At 35.1% G+C, this 15,957-nt stretch overlaps 1 pseudogene; it reads left to right on the top strand.

The window, feature by feature from the left end:
• The first annotated feature begins 2,526 nt into the window (after positions 1 to 2,526).
• Positions 2,527 to 3,319, top strand: LOC141660428 (phenylalanine ammonia-lyase-like; annotated as a pseudogene).
• Positions 3,320 to 15,957: the final 12,638 nt, after the last annotated feature.

A 15,957-nucleotide genomic window follows, 5' to 3' on the forward strand; every position in this document is an offset into this window, starting at 1 on the left:
GGACTCTCTTCACTGGGTTGTTCCCTATTATTGGCGTTATGACTAGAGGATCGTCATGAGGAAATTTGACACCCTCTAAATCAGAATCATCGAACGTCATTGTTACTCCTCTCTTAGCCCTCTTCGGGGCTTCCCCGATAATATGCATAACTACCCTAGTATAGGCTTTTCTCGAGTTTTTAGATGAACCTGCAGCAGTTGGTCCTCCAAAGATCGTATTTATTACGGGCCCTCGGGGATGAGGTCCCCCAAAGATTGCGTTTATCACGGTCCCCTGGGTTGGGGATTTCGCCCCTGATCATCCTGATCCCTTTAGCGATCATCAAAGTTCTTTCATCCGTTATTATTCCTATCTCCTCCATCTCCAGTATACTTGCTCAGTCTTCCTTTCCAAATGAGGAATTCAATCTCATCCTTCAGTTATCGGCACTCACCAGTGTCATGACCAGCATCCTTGTGAAATCTACAATATTTGCTCCTATCTAGCTTAGCAGGATCATCTTTCAAGGGCTTGGGCCAATGAACATCTCTATCTTTCTAGATTTCCATCAAGAACTGACTTCTAGGAGCGTTCAGCTTAGCATGCATATTCGATGAACTTTTGTCCAGGTCCTCCATTCTTCGGGGTTGAATCAACGTCTTTCTCGGTTCTAGGATACTTGTCCTTAGCATTATATTCCAGATCAGTTTTTTGCTTCTTGCCACCAGCGGGCTCATTGTTCACCATCGTCTTTCTCATACTTTCCTCCACCTTAATATACTTTTCGGCCCTATCTTGGAGGTGTAACATGCTTTCAAGGGGGCGCTTTGCTAAGGACATCTTGAAAAATTCATCCCTAGTTCCCTGTTGCAGTGCTTTCATAGCTACTTTTTCGTCAAGGTCTAGGACCTTCAAAGCTTCTTTGGTGAAACGGTTCAAATAGTCTCTCAAGGACTCTTTTGATCCCTGCACAATGCTCATGAGGGATGCTAAACTCTTCTCATGCACTCTCCCACTGATGAATTTCTTGATAAAGGCTTGACTTAGATCTCTGAATGACCCAATAGAATTCGGAGGCAAACGGTTGTACCATCTTTGAGCCATTCCTGACAAGGTTTGAAGAAAGGCCCGACTTGATAGCGTCGTTCACGGGCTGCAATAGCAGTGCATTAGAGAATGTCCTCACATGATTAGCGGGATCCCCAGTACCATCATAAGCTTTGGTGGTGGGCATCTTAAACTTCCTTGAGATGTGAGCATTCATTATTTCTTCGATGAATGATGGAGTTGGATCATCAGGATCTCCTAGGGGGAGAAGATCACTTGAATCAGCCCTTGGGACAACAGTCCTTCTTTGTAGCGGACCATCCAGGTCTATGATTGGAGGAGGATTTCTCCTCCTCGGAGGTAGTGGGGGTCTTGGGGCGCCTCCAGGTCGCGCTTCAGCCTTTGGATCTCAGCTTCGTGAGCCCTGATCCTCTCCTGCACTTCTTGGGGATTCGTCCTTCGGGCGCTTCTAGGACACTGATTAACATCAGGCATTGGTTCTTTACCAGCACACCTCCTTCTTGGAGCCACATTATCATCTGAAGATTTGGAGTCTTTCTCAGTGTAAGGCCTAGAAAATTCTTGATCATCCGGAAAAGGAGCCAAACCACGTATACAATGGGGCATCTGCCCTTGTGCTTCACTCTGATTAGCATGTCCACTTCCTCCAACCTCGGGGTATAGGGGCATCCTATAAGGGGGGTTAGTTGTCACAATAGTCAAATACTCATACCCAGCGGGTCGAGGATTCACAGGTGCATGTAGCTGCTGAAGTTGGGAATTCGCCTCTTGAGGAGCCGGAGGATTCGTCCCTTGTGGTTGAGGCTCAGTTGCCCCTACCAGGGTTCCTCCTTGGGTGGAGGCGTAGGATGTGTATGGGGGTATATCCACCATTGACGAAATCATTTGAGTTGCTCCATCTGGTGTTCCTTCAGGGGCGTTGTTTCCACTTCGTGTTCTCACCATGGTTATTGTTATGCTTTCCCACAGACGGCGCCAATTGTTATGGATTGAAAACTATGTCATATTTATTTATAGGGTTTGTGAGCTTCGGGGCTCAATTTGACTGCTCTTATGTTTCTTGACTCAATCTGCCTTAACAAGATGCCTACATACCTTGCAGTTCGCCAATGATCAAGTCAAAAAATATAGTTCTGATTGGAGGGGTGAGACTCCTTATATAGATGTTGGGAGTCCTTAAATTGAACTAAAGTTATGAGACTTGGGGGACAAGCCTCAGAATTTGAATAGACTTTGGAGTTATATAATAAAGGAATCAGAATCCTTGTTGGTTTAGGCACCCTCTAGGCTATCTTCCATAGAGTTGCATTACTGATTGGATTCATTTAATGAGCTGTTATTCCTCCCTATTCATTAATTATGATATTAATAAATATTCAGGGCGATTGGGCCTTCTTTGTTCCATCAGACCTGGTCAATGTGTTAACCTTCTTGCACCTGATAAATGTGTTAACCTTCTTGGTCTGAATGTCATACATATGGCCTTCTTTAACGAGCATTGCAGTTTTAGATGTAACTAATGCAACATTAATGACGTAATTAAGGTTTATTTTATTTCCTATCAAATATTTTTAAGAAATCTTAGTATTTTTTATTCCAGGACAATATTTTAAGTAATTTTGTAAGAGAATATATAAAAATTATATAAGAAAATCTTTACAAAAATCCATTAGAGCTTCAAGCAAAGGAAGGTTTAGCTCTATTTGAGCTTCAGCCTTGAATGCTTTAGTTAGAGCTGGAATATCAGCTCTATTTGAGCTTCAAGCAAAGGAATGTTTAGCTCTAGTAAATGGAACATCAGTTGGCTCGGCCGTGGCTGCCACTGTTTGTTTCGATGCCAACGTACTCTCTTTATTAATTGAAGTTCTTTGCCTTCTTTTGTGAAGCTATGCATGGAAAACCAGAGTTCGCTAACCCCTTAACACATGAGCTTAAACACCACCCTGGGCAGATTGAATCAGCTTTCATATAAAACACCTTCTTGATGGAAGTGATTACATAAAAGAGGAAAATATCCGTCATAAAAAAGATCCCTTGACGAATTCTAAGAAAGATCAATATGCTTTGATAACTTCCCCACAATGGTTGGGGCCACAGCTCGAAGTGATTCAAAACGCAACACATTCTATTGAGAGAGAAATCAATTCAGTAAACGATAATCCATTGATTGATTTTGCTCGCGATATTTCCCTTCATGGAGGAAATTTTCAAGGTACACAAATAGGTGTATCCATGGACAATCTTCGAATATCAATAGCAGCTATAGGATAACTCATGTTTGCTCAATTCTCTAAGCTTGTTTGTGCCAACTACAATAATGTCTTTCTAGCAAGTGAAGGCCCTTATGATGGAGTCAAACAGGAAGGACCATTCTCTTCTCAGATTCTTCTTGTTTAGACTAGCCAGATTGATCCTCTCACTGTAATTGATAAAGTCCATAAACTCATCCAGCTCCTGTTGAGTAGGAATCTCCACCATCTGCTTAGTTGGAACCCTCAAAGCTTGATTCACATCTTGCTCATTAAACTCCACCTGTTGGCCACCATTAGAGTAGATCACCACAATAGATACAGAGTTGTCATGCACAACTTTCCTCACTACAGTTGTTGTCCAGAATTCATGCATAACATATGTTGGGTAATGAATACAACACAAGGGGGGTGAATATGTTTTTGACAATTTTAGTGGCCTTTTGAGCTTTTAAGAATGGTGAACATAGTAATCTGTATTGTAGAAAATGTGCTTTAACAGAATAATTAAAACATGCACATGAACACACTTATCTTTCAAAACTCACTTAATTTTATATTAACATCAAGTTAGTGTTTTGTTACAAATTTTTGGGTTCTTAGTATGTTAAGAACTCAGCTTCTCTCTTGAGAGTTACAAGATTTTTCAGATCTATTTGTTACTTCTAAAATAAAGCATCCAGTGTTTACTTTATAGAACAGTAAACACTGGTTTTTACACAGCATGCAACAGCATGTACTAAACCCTACTTTTCGATAACCAAATCTTTCTATTTTTGGCTTAGTGTATCTTTTCTAATTTTGCCTAACTGTGACTTTACTTTGACAGTTAATCTTGGCCTTTTATCTTGTACTCTTCAAGTTGCTTTTGTAGAATTTTCAAATTAGTGATTGATTTGTTTGTTGATTGATAATCTTGGATATTAAACTGATCTGTATTATGTACTTGAGCTTTACTTTTGAGATCTCCAGTTAGACATATAGAGAACTCGACATCTCAATAAGTAAAATCACTTATCGAGATCTCTAATTAATTTATTGATTTATCGAAGTCTTTGAGTTCTCTGTAAGAGAATTTGGCTTGTCGAGATCTCAAATCTTCATATCTTCACTTTGGTTTATTGATATATCTGAGTTCTCTAGTGATAAATTGACTTATTGATATCTCATAGATCTCTAGCGATATGTTGACTTATCGATATCTCAGATATCTTTAGTGATATTTTGACTTGCCGATATCTCATAGTTCTCTAGTGAAGAAATGACTTGTCGATATCTCCTATCTTCATGTCTTCAATTTGGCTTGTCGATATCTCTGAGTTCTCTAGTAGCTTTTCTTGACTTCTCGATAAGTCATTATAGAGTTCTCGAATGACTTCTCTATAACACTTAATCTGTGATATTGTTTAGTGCAGCTCTAACATGACTTAGTGCAGCTCCAGCTCTAACAAGTGCATACTTCCATCCTTGGGGATTGCAGCTCTAAGATTGTTTAGTGCCATTTTAAAGGAGTAAATTTGAGTGGGTAAGAAAAATTAGGGATAAAGAGTTTGAAATGAGAGAGAGCAGTTGAGAATTGGAAAAATTAGGTCACTTAGAGATCTTGAAGGCGTAAAGAGGTGTATGTCGAGATGTCTGGTTATTTATAGTAAAAGGTAAATGACTTATCGAGAACTAAAAATGGATGTTTACAGTTTGCTTATCGAGAAGTCATATTTAGAGAATAGATACATATCGATATATCATTTTCCTGACTCTTATCAAGAACTAGAAAATGACTTGTCGAGATATAAAATAAATACTGAGTTTGTTCTGAATGGAGTGAATTATTTCCAATTTTTATTTGAATAAATCAAAATAAAATCAAAGAGAATTTTATCAAAAGTATCATACTGAGAATAATTTACTAAATAAATTATTTCAGTCTGAGGTAAAGATAATTTTAAATTGTACTTGTAAAGAACTCAAAGTAGATTACTCGAGAACTCTACAATACTTATCGAGAAGTCATACAGTGAGAAATCTAGTAATGACCTCATTCGAGAGGTCGTAATAACGTATCGAGATGTCCACGAGAAGTCTAACAAAGACTTATTGAGAACTCTATCGAGAAGTCAAAATGACTTATCAAGATGTCTACTCGAGAAGTCCAAAATTGACCTGTCGAGAACTACTTTGAGAAGTCTGAAAATGACACATACATGGAATTTTGTGTAACACTAGGCCATAATCCATCAGTTGATTTCTAATCCAAAGCACTTGAGCACAGCAACTACCAGCAGCTATATATTCAGCCTCAGTTGTGGAAGTTGACACGGATTATTTTTTCTTGCTATACCAGGTTACAAGTCTTTGTCCAAGAAAATGACAGCTTCCACTAGTACTCTTTCTGTCAACCTTGCATCCAGCAAAATTTGCATATTTGCATCCAACAGCTTCAAAACCTATTTCCTTAGGATACCATATTCCCAATTTTGGAGTACCCTTTAGGTATCTAAAAATTCTCTTCATAGCCATCAAATGTGATTCCTTTGGATTGGCTTGAAATCTTGCACACAAACATGTTACAAACATATTGTCTGATCTACTAGCAGTTAAATACAGTAAAGATCAAATCATTTCTCTATAATCTAAAATGTCTACATTTTTTCCTTTCTTGTCTTCATCCAACATAGTAGCTGTAGACATAGGTGTAGATTCAGGTGAACAATCAACCATACCAAAATTCTTCAATAAATCCTTGACATACTTAGTTTGGCTGATGAAGATTCCATCACTCCTTTGACTAACTTGAAGTCCAAGAAAATAACTTAATTCTCTCATTATACTCATTTCATATTCACTATGCATGAGTTTTGAGAATCTTTGACATAGCTTTTCATTTGTGGAACCAAAAATGATATCATCCACATAGATTTAAACTGGGATCATATCATCACCATGTTGCTTGTAGAAGAGAGTCTTGTCTATTGTTCCTCTAGTGAAGCCATGTTTGATCAAGAATTCTGACAGAGTGTCATACCAAGCTCTAGGTGCTTGCTTTAGAGAGCCTTGAATAGCTTGTACACAAAATCTGGAAATTCTGGATCTTCAAAGGCAGGTGGTTGTTACACATAAACTTCTTCTTCCAACTCACCATTAAGGAATGCACTCTTTACATCCATTTGATACACCTTGAAATTTGAGTGTGCAGCAAATGCAAGAAAGATCCTTATTTCTTCAAGTCTTGTAACATGAGCAAAAGTTTCATCATAATCAATTCATTCTTCCTGTGGGTATCCTTTTGCAACCAACCTTGCTTTCTTTCTTGTTACAATTCCATTTCCATCCATCTTGTTCCTGAACACCCACTTTATTCCAATTATACTTTTGTTCTTTGGTGCAGGAACCAATTCCCAAACCTATTTCTTTCAAACTGATTTAACTCTTCTTGCATAGAAGATATCCAATCAGAATCAAGTAGAGCTTCCTCGGTTTTCTTAGGCTCAACTTATGAAAGGAAACATGCATTCATATATAGTTGCACTTCTAGTCCTCACTCCAACAGTTGGATCACCAATAATTGCTTCTCTGGTGTGACTCCTATCCCATTTCCTGGTGTGAGTTAGTTGACTTGAGTTTTCTGCATTTTCTTCACCATTGGCAAGACTTGTAGAACCTTCTCCTCTTTCTCCCCCTGAGTTTGTGCTATCAAATTCAGGTGTTTGAGATGAGCTTCCATTTTCATGGATCACTTGTTCAGTTGACTCTTCATCTATTCTGTGATTTGTGTTGATTTCAGCTTCATCCTTAGAATCACTATCAATGTTGAGATTTTCAAATTTCAGGGCCTCAGCTTCATTTTCATCAAGGCATTCCAAGCCTAGACACTTGTCATCATCAAAAGTTATATCTGTGCTTTCCATAATTTTCTTTTGTTCAAGTACAAAGACTTTGTAGGCAGTTCTCTCCAATGAATATCTCATAAAAATTGCTTCAAAAACTTTAGGGTCAAATTTTCCCACATATTCAGAGTTGTCTTTCAAAACATAACACTTGCTTCCAAACACATGAAGATGCTTCACAGTAGGCTTTATTTTAAATAAAATTGAGTAGGGTGATTTTCCAAGATTCTTGTTAATGAGATATCTGTTTTGAGTGTAGCATGCAGTATAGACAGCTTCTTCCCAAAAACTGGTTGGCAGTTTGGTATCTTGTAGCATTGTTCTAGCAGCCTCCACCAATGTTCTATTTTTCCTCTCAACAACACCATTTTGTTGAGGTTTCCTAGCTACTGAGAATTCTTGAGCAATGCCCTTGTCTTTGCAGAATTCAGTTAAAGTTGCATTTCTGAATTATGTGCCATTGTCACTCCTCAATCTTTTCACACAATTCTGATCTTCAGCCTGCTTCTTAATCTTCTTGATATGTTAAATTATGATGTGTGGAGTTTCATCCTTAGAATGCATAAATTCTACCCATGTGTATCTTGAGTAGTCATCCACCATCACAAGTTCATATTTCTTCCTTGAAATTGATAAGACATTAACTGGTCCAAATAAGTCCATGTGAATAAGTTACAAAGGTGCACTTATAGAATTCATAGTTTTACTCTTATGACTTGACTTCTTCATTTTTTCTTTTTGACAAGCCTCACAAACTTCATTTTGAGCAAACTCCAGATTGGGCATGTCTCTCACTAACTTCTTTTTCACTAGAATACTGGTTACCTTGTAATTCAGGTGAGAAATCTCTATGTGCCATAGCTTGCTTTACTCGACAGATGCCTTGGTGTAGAAGCAGGTTATTCCATCCTCATTTGCTGAGTTTAAATCTGCAATAAACAAGCTTCCCTTTCTTGCTCCTTACAAAGCAATTTCACCAGTCTTTTTGCTGATTATTGAGCAATCTCCTTTGTCAAATGAAACCTCCACCAATGTTCTATTCTTTCTCTCAACTACCCTATTTTGCCGAGGTGTTGTAGCAGCTGAGAATTCTTGAACAATGCCCTTGTCTTTGCAGAATTCAGTAAAAGTTGTATTTCTGAATTATGTGTCATTGTCACTCCTCAATCTTTTCACATAATTCTGATCTTCAGCATGCTTCTCAATCTTCTTGATGTGTTCAATTATGATGTGTGGAGTTTCATCCTTAGAGTGCAAAAATTCTACACATCTGTACCTTGAGTAGTCATCCACCATCACAAGTGCATACTTCTTTCTTGAAATTGATAAGACATTTACTGGTCCAAATAAGTCCATGTGAATAATTTGCAAAGGTGCACTTATGGAATTCACTGTTTTACTCTTGTGACTTGATTTCTTCATTTTTCCTATTTGACAAGCCTTACAGACCTTATTTTGAGCAAACTTCAGATTTGGCAAGTCTCTCACTAACTCTTTTTTTACTAGAGTGTTGATTGCCTTGTAATTCAATTGAGAGAGCTTTTTATGCCACATCTTGCTTTTTTCTTCAGATGCCTTGGTATAGAAGCAACAAATTTCATCCTCATTTGCTGAGTCCAAGTCTGCAACAAATAGGCTTCCTTTTCTTGCTCCTTTCAGAGCAACTTCATTAGTCTTTTTATTGATGATTAAGCATTCTTCTTTATCAAATTTAACATTGAATCCTCTATCAGTGAATTGACTAACACTTAGGAGATTTACTTCCAAACCAGCAACCAATACTACATCTTTAATGAAAACATTTCCAGAAATCAATTTGCCATATCACATTGTGAAACCTTTGTTGTTGTCTACAAAAGTTACTAATGGGTCAGCCATCTCCTCAAATTATAATAGCAGAGCCATATCACCTGTCATATATATTGAGCATCCACTATCTATGATCCATATGACCTTCTTCATTTTGCCCTGCATAAAATTAAGATTAATTGTTTTTAGCTACCCAAGCAATATTGGGTACTTTCTTCTTGTTAACAGAATGTACAGAATTAGAATGAGTTAATTCAGAAAGAATGGTATTCATTGCTTGATTTGCATGTTCACTTTAGTTGTAGACCCAATATTGATTTCTTTGAGGTCTACTCTCATCTTGTGAAAACTTGTCATTGTTTTCATGTTGCAAGGAATGTAATCAAACTTATCACAGAAGGAATAGGGATCTTCAGTCTTTGCTTCATTATATTTGCATGCTCCTAATCTTGGCTCACTAACAGCCTTTTTACAAAGGTGAGTTAGATAATTTGTAGAGCCGCATTTCTAACACTGTTTTCTGGGAGCATCTGCAACAAATGCAAAGTTATTACTTTTGTTTATCCCAATATTTCTATTTTTTTTTTCTTCTTCTTTCCTGCATTCTTAGTTTTAACTTCCTTGATTGGCTTTTTGGGGATTTGATCAACCATGTGCTTCTTCTCATCTTTTAGAAGTTGGAGTTATTTTTGTAAATTTCTTTCCATTGTCCTTATCAGCAATTTCTTGCTTTATGATCAACTCTTCTTCACTGAAATTTACTTCACATGCTTTGAACATAGGTGAACCAACCTCTTTCAGTATAGCTGGGACATCTTCACTTACAGTTGTTTATCCATTGTCACCTTCAACTTTCCTGTTGTTGTTCAATGCATCATAATCCAAGCCAATAGCTATGTTAGCACATGGTTTGTTCTTCTCATGGTACTGACCAACTAATTGAGATGCATTTCTGAATGATTTCAGTTTCACTTCATTCTTCTCTAGCTTCTCCCTCAACACAGCTTTTATCTCAGTAGCACGCTTTAGCTTGTTCTTTAGATATTTATTTTCTTGCTTGATAGTTTCAAGCTCAACAAGTTGTAGTTCTAGATGTTGTTTCTCAATCTCAAGCTTCTTATTAGCTTTTGATAACCTACTAACCTCTTCAGTAGTTGCTACCAAGCATGTGGAACATTTCTATGTTCATCTTTTCAACAGTCTCCTTATATTGACTAGCATTCAAATCAATAGTAGTAAGAGTTGGTACCTTTATCTTTGATGAGGATGACTCTCCTTGCTCCAAGGCCATGAGTGCATAGTTTCCAAACTCCTCATCTTCATCATTTTCAGAATCATCCCAACTCTTTTCTTCTGCAATATAAGCTTTATCCTGTTGTTTTCTTTAAAGAGCTTCATACTTTGCTTCCAATTCAAGATAATCCTTGTCCTTTTTCACCTTTTTAGGCTTTATGCATTCCGTAGCAAAATGGCCCAATTTATCACAATTGAAGCACCTGATCTTTGACCCGTCAACAGATCCTATTTTGTAGCCATTTTTGCTTCCAGAGTTGTATTGTGCCTTTGCCTTCCAACTGTTGTCCTTGTTGGATGTTTGTCCCTTATTTTTGAAGAACTTTGGCTTCTTTACTATAATGTTAGAGAATTTCCTTACTAAGTAAGCCATGGATTGATCTAACTCATCAAGTTCATCCAAGATGTATAATTCATCCTCTTTAAGTTCAAGAATAACTTGCTTCTGTGGTTCCTTGCTCTTTTGCTCATTGCTTGAAATAGCTGGAGTCTAGATTTCTTGTTCATCATCAGATGACTGGTTGTCATTAACAGCTAGAGCACTTGATCCATCAATAATGTGCCATTGACCAGCTCTTAAGGATTTTCTTTGAATCATTTCCAGTTTATAGGTTTTTAAAATACCATATAAAACTTCCAATGTCATTCTGCTCAAGTCTCTCCCTTCTTTAATAGCTAAGATTTTCTATCCTAGATGGTCTGGAAGGGTAAGTAAAATTTTCAAGTTAACCTCCTCAGCTTCATAGTATTTTTTATGAAGTTGCAAGTCATTTATCAGCTTATTGAATCTTTCAAAAACATCAGTTACACTCTCCTTTGGTTTAGCCATAAAACCCCCATACTGAGATACCAAAATCCTCCTTTGGTTGGATCTAACTTCCTCAGTTCCTTCACGCAAAATTTCTATTTTCTCCCAGATTTGTTTAGCTGTGTCACAGTTGACAGTATTATTGTACATGACATTGTCAAGTGACTCTATCAGAATTAACTGCAAACCACTGTCAAGAAAGACCTTTTCTTTTTCAGTTTATGTATATTTAGAAGGATCTTTAGGACCATAATATGCTGGGATGACCATGTATCCGTCTATAGATTCTCCAATCCTTTCTATAGGAGTGAAGGGTCCATTCTTTAGAATCCGAATGTACAAGGGATTGCCATCATTAGAAACAGCATCATTTTTTTCCATAATTTGTAGTTAGTCTTAACAAAGGCTGGTATCTTGATACTGCTAATCTTCTTTGTATTCATTCTTCCAAGATCTTTAATCTGTTTGTTTTTAGATTTTCCTCTAACGCCACTTGTTAGGTAATGAATACAACACAGAAGGGGTGGTGAATATGTTTTAGATGTTTTTAAGGCTTTTTAAATGTTTGTTACTTGGTGAACAAAACATATTAGAAATGTAGTAATATTATGTTAATTGAACTAAAATAGTGCACACAATATTTCAAAACTCACTTAATTTTATATTAAAATCAAGCTATTGTTTTGCTACAAATCCCGAGTTCTTTGTAAGTAAAGAACTCAGCTTCTTCCTTAAGAGAGTTACAAGAAAAACTAGATCTTTTTGATACAATTTAAAAGTAAAGGACCAGTGTTTACTTTATAGATTAGTAAACACAGGTATACACATCATGCAATAAGATGTACTAAATCCTAATTAAGTTATCTCTAAATCTTTCCATTTCTGGCTTAGTGAATCCTTGCATATCTTATAGATCTGTGACTTTCCTTTGTCAGTTAACCTTGGCCTTTGATCTTGTACTCTTCAAACTGCTTTTGTAGACTTTTTAATTTAAGTGATTAGATCATTTGTTGATTGATAATCTTGAATATTTAACTTATCTGCATTCTGTACTTGAGCTTCATGTCGAGATCTCCAGTTTGTTATTATAGAGAACTGACATCTCGATAAGTATAATGGCTTTTCGAGATATCTTAGTTTTGTACAAATGTTTTGACTTGTCGAGGTCTCCAAGTTCTCTATAAGTGAATTTGGTTTTTCGAGGTCTCAGAGTTCTCGATAGGTAACTTTGACTTGTCGAGATCTCTGAGTTCTCTATAAGTGAACTTGGCTTGTCGAGGTCTCTGATTTCTTGATAGGTAACTTTGACTTGTCGAGATCTCTGAGTCTTCTATAAGTGAACTTGGCTTGTCGAGGTCTCTTAGTTCTCGATATGCAGAAATGACTTGTCGATATTTTCAATCTTCATATCTTCGTTTGACTTGTCGATATCTCTGGGACTTCTCGATAGACCAATTTGGACTTCTCGATAAGTCATTCTGGAGTTCTCGAATGACTTCTCTTTATGACTTGATCTATGACTTGTAGATACCTTGACTTAGAACATTTTTCTCAAAACAGATTTATTCAACTCCAAGCTTCTTCACAATTTCTTTGAGGCATGATCTTCTTGATCTTCTTCCAGAGTTTATTTTTAGGCTTGAGACTGTTTACAGAAAAATACTCCAGTCTAATATTTGACATTTTTACTGACTCAAGTAATACAATACAAAATACAAATTTAGATTATCATACAACTAATTCTTAGGGCTGTCAATTTGACTTAGTCTTGTTATGATACATGCATATCTTGCACAACATAATGTGGTAATTTTAAATTTTAGATTTATTTATACTTTTTTTATAACTATTAGAAAAACTTGTATTTATTTAAGATTCTTTAACATTTATAGATTAAATATTTTCTATTAAGTGGTTATTAGTATAATAGTCTAACTTATTCTAAGATTCTTTAAATTTCATGGATTAACTATGTCCGACAAAATTGTTATCGAAATTTCACTAAGTATTTTTAAAAGAAATTTACAGTAAATTCTCCCACTAAACTATTATATTATAGGTTCACATTCGTTGAATATAATTATTTTTATAATTTTTAATATTTTGGTAATTTTACACATTAGAGAATTTTTAAGAAATCTTAAATTTTAAAAAATAAAACTAAATGAGAATATTTAAGTAAATGTTAGTATTTTAAAAAATATTATAAAAGAATGTTTAAAAATTCTTATAAAAAAATCTTCTAAAAGAATCTTTTTAGATATCCAACAAAATTTAGCACTACAAACTAAAATAAAAAAGATTCACTTAAAAATAAAAGTTCACATGTTTTTTAGGTATAAGGTCAAGTGATTAAAGACTTTGACTCTTATTTCTTGCGCTTAATTATATCTTATCTCTTACTGTTAGTGTTTGTGCCCTAGAGACAACACTATGATGTTTTAGTTAAAGATATTGGGATTATTAATATTTATGTTCTATCGATTATTCCCTTTATAATTTATTAATTCTTAATTTACTGCGATATAAATGTTAGATTAATAAATGTCCTTGGAATATGATATGCAATTCTATATCTCTAAGTATGTGCCTTAGAAATGAGATTATGAGAATAGTATCAATATTCCTAAAGGTCCCTAGTCGAGTATTATTATTAAGGGACAATAATAATGCATTAAGACTAGTGTGTTTGTTGATTGATGATCACATCTCATTGATCATAGGTATAGTGATACTAAAGTCAAAGACACAGACAGATGTACATGTACATGGTGCTGGACAGACCCGATGTGAGATTCTACCTGTCTGTTGTGTCATAAGTAATTCTCACAGTGATAATGATGTAATGGTCCTTAGACCTGAAGTCATTATATTTCTATACGAGAATTAATATACATTGATTCCATTAAAAGTTATCCTTGACCGGGTAATGATAAAAGTGGACATTGGGTATATTATGAATCGTATGAGAAATATGAATGATCTAGAAGGGATTTAACCCTCCTATTTTATAAGTGATATTATTGGCCTCTTGTATGAGCTAGACTACGAAATGCGTGGTCATGCTCAAATGTTGATTTGATATGATAGTCTACTCATTGTTCAAGGAAATCTGGATTAAATATTGATGAGGATGACACATTACATGCCTCTAGTTTAATCTATAATATGTGGTTAAAGGGATTATATTACATTGTACATTATTCATTAAAGATTTAATCGATCATCGATTTAATTATTATTACTTGGGTAGCAATGATGTATTACTAGATGCCGCTCATGGTTTATGATTTTAAATTAGATTTAAAATTCGTTGCCAATGTAATAATAACCTTCAGGGTCACACACAAAGAATGCTTGAAGGATAATTTAATTTAAATTGAATTTAAATTAAATTAAAGTAATTTGAATTATTTATAATATTAATTAAGTTTGACTTAATTAATTAGATAAATAATGATATTAAAATTACTAATATTAATTATGAAATTTATTTTTTAAATAATTAAGTGAGACTTAATTACAATACAAATAAGAATTTCGAATTAATAATAACTCCTAATTAGTTAAGAGTTATAATTCGTTTTTCTACTCTCTATATAATATCTCTTGTGTGGCTGATTTTTTTGGGGTGCAAGACTTTTACTAAAACCCTAGCCACCAAGAGAGAAGATGGAGAGAGCAAGAATAAACGAGTTTATGCTAGTATACATCCAATCCTTGAGTTCAAGCATTCGTGTGGATACCGATAGAGCGTAAATCGCGAGAGCGGGATGCGTGGTGATTGAACAAGCTTTGGATCTCCATTAATCAACCAATTGGTAAAGCTTCTTAAGGTAAATAATCTGATCTACAAATTAAATATATGTTTTTCGCATGGATCCTGTCGTGGGTTTCAAAACTTCTGATTTTTTTTATGTTTTTAATTATTGTTTCCGTTGCGTTTACGTGCTTGAAACCCAACAATGGAATCAGAGCTACTTGCGAAAAATATTTAATTCGTTTATGTGTTTACTGGTTTTATGATGATAACATGTATACAATATTTCATGACTGTTATGTATGCGATTTTGTATATTTTACATGTTATGTTTATATATGCATATGTATGTATATGTTTTGAATATATGATATTCATGAGAGTTGTATAATCATATGATGATTATATAATCTGTATATATACTGATATATACATTTTGTGTTTGTTCTTATTATATGAATCGTATTTGATACGATTCTGAATCGGATGCAGCGGATTTGCTGAAATCTGGGTCTGGTATCCGATTTTGGCGAACGAATATGTTATTTCATATGGAATCGAGCTTCTGAACAAAACTGATAGAAAAAGCTATCATCGACTGATCTATAAGGCGTTTGATGTCGTTTAGACCCTCTAATCTGCGATTTAATGTTATCAGATTTAATTTCGAATTTTCTGATTTTTGTTATGTTTGGTTTTTATAATTAGATCATGATGGGTATGATATGTTAAGATCATATTGTGTGTTTTAACATGTTCTTATTTGTTAACTGAGCATGGTGGATGGTTATGGCTTATGACCTTAGGTTAATGGTTTTGGTTTTTTAAATACGGCTTGCATTTTGTTTGATCTTGTAATTATTAAATCTCGAATGTAACTCGAGTTCTTATTGTAAGTGCATTAGATTAGGTTTTATTTTTCATTCGTGTAATGTACATGAAAACATGAAGATTTGAAGATCAAGGAAGGGTAATCTCACATAGAGGTCATCCAAAGAAACAATACAAGAAAGAAGACATGTAATAGTTAGCCTGTATTTATTTTCCACCTTAGATTGACCTAGATCTTTGTCATTAGCTTGATAAAGATCACATAGGATGAAGCC

The sequence above is a fragment of the Apium graveolens genome, chromosome 5 (assembly GCF_009905375.1).
Source record: "Apium graveolens cultivar Ventura chromosome 5, ASM990537v1, whole genome shotgun sequence".
Classification (NCBI taxonomy): domain Eukaryota; kingdom Viridiplantae; phylum Streptophyta; class Magnoliopsida; order Apiales; family Apiaceae; genus Apium; species Apium graveolens.